The sequence below is a fragment of the Nannospalax galili genome, unplaced genomic scaffold, assembly GCF_000622305.1.
Source record: "Nannospalax galili isolate Female #2095 unplaced genomic scaffold, S.galili_v1.0 scaffold453, whole genome shotgun sequence".
NCBI classification, from domain to species: domain Eukaryota; kingdom Metazoa; phylum Chordata; class Mammalia; order Rodentia; family Spalacidae; genus Nannospalax; species Nannospalax galili.
Window position 1 is genome coordinate 1,305,870 of NW_008334081.1, and position 2,123 is coordinate 1,307,992.

Genomic DNA, 2,123 nt, shown 5'->3' on the forward strand with positions numbered 1-2,123 from the left:
CTGGACCCTTACTTCTCAAGTTGCTTTTTGCTAGTGATTTATCACAGAAACACAAAGATAACTATGACAAAATGGTAATCGACTACTTGTGTTTACTCTGTTGAGTGCTGTCTGTTCATTTCATTAGCACATTTATTGATTGGGTGGTTTCAGTTCTTGTTGTTTAGGGTTTTTTAGTCCTTTGTATATCCTAGATATCGATCCCCTGTCAGACAGGTAGTGACTGTGCACGTGCCAATATTTCTCCCACCATGCAGTTGTTCCTGCACCCAGTTCTTTTCTTTGTTGTACAGAAGCTTTCAATTTTGTGAGCTACCATTGGTCAATTATACTTGTTTTTTTCATCAAATAGAATCCCATTGAGGAAGACCTCAACTATACCTTTATCTTGAAGTGTTTTCCTGACTCTTGTCTAACAGCTTAATAGTTTCCGTGCTTACATTGAGGGCTTTGATTCATTTGGAGTTGATTTTTGTAAAGGATGAGATATAGAGATCTAGTTTAATTCTTCTACACATTGATATCCACTTTCCACAAGACTATTTGTTGGAGAGAACGTGTTTTCTCCAATGTATATTTTTTGGCATCTTTTGAGAAATCAGGTGGATGTAGCTCTGTGAGGTCATGTCTCGGTTCTCCATTCCATTTTATTGATCTGCATGTCTGTTTCTGTGTCTCTGTAGTACAGCCCCACATCAGATATAGAGATACTCTACATTATTGTTATTATTATTATATTATTATTATTATTTTACTCAGAATTGCTTTGGTTGTCCAGGTATTTCATGTTTCCATGTGAATTGTATGCTTTTTTCTATTTCTGTGAATGAATTAGAATTTTGCTTGGAAGTGTATTGAATTTGTAGATTAATTTTGATAGTGTGATGGTAATGTTAATTATTAGTTGGACAGGATTTGGAATCAGGACCAAGCCTATGAGGGACGATTTAACATCTGTGCAATGATATACATAAAAGTAGGACATCCTATTCCCTGGATTCAATCTTAGACTATATCAAACAGAAAATGATAAAACTGGGCGTGATGGCTTATGCCTTTAAACTCAGGACTAGGAAGACACAGGCAAGAGGATCTCTTTGAGTTCAAGGGGAGCATAGTCTACGTAGTGAGTTACTGGTGGACCACATATGTCTGTTACCCCTGCTTCTTAACTGCTGGTGCAATGTGTCCAGCTGCCTCAAGCCCATATCATTGTGACTTTGCCCCCATGATAGACTGTACCCTGGAACCATGAGTCACAGTAAATTCTCTCTCCTTTAGTTGTGTTTGTCAGGGTACTTTACCCTGGCTATATGAAAAGAAACCAAGACGGGTAAGATGGCCATTTTCACAGTATTAATTATTCTGATCTATGAGCACAGAGGGTCTTTCCGTCTTCTAGTGTCTTTCTTAATTTCTTTCTCGGTGTTTTAACATTTTTATTGTAGAGCTCTTTCACTTCCTTGACAGTTTTATTCTTCAGTGACTTTTGGAGGTCGTTGTGAATGGGATGATTCCCTTCTTTTATGTCAGCACATTTCTGATTGGTAGATAGGATACCATTGATTTTGTATGTTAACCTTGTATTCTGCAACTTTGCTGAAAATGTTTATGAGACCTAAGACTTTTCTGGCAGAAACTTTGTATAGAATCATGTCATGTGCAAATGAGGATAACTGACTTCTTCATTTCCAATTTGTATCCCTTTTGTTTCTCTTGTCTTATTGCTTTAGCTAAGACCTCAAGCACTATATTGAACAGAAGTGGAAAGAGTGGCCACCCTTGTTTTGTTCCTGGTCTTAGTGGGAATGCTTTGGTTTTTCTCCATCTAGAATGACATTGGCTATAACTTTGCCTTTCCAATGCTGAAATATGTTCTCTATGGGGACCTAAGGGCCCTGGCTTGCTAAAATGGCACTGACAGGAACTGAGCAGGGCACGGCCTGACTTATTTTGAAAATCTTTGGATTGGCTAATGGACATTTCCCCACTCCTGAGGAGCATGTGATTAGTGCATGTTCACCATTGGAATCTATGAAGTGCTGCCCACATGCCTGGTTGACCTTTAAACTGATTGGACACCTTCAGGGCAATGGGAATTTCCAATTGCGGTCAAATCCTTT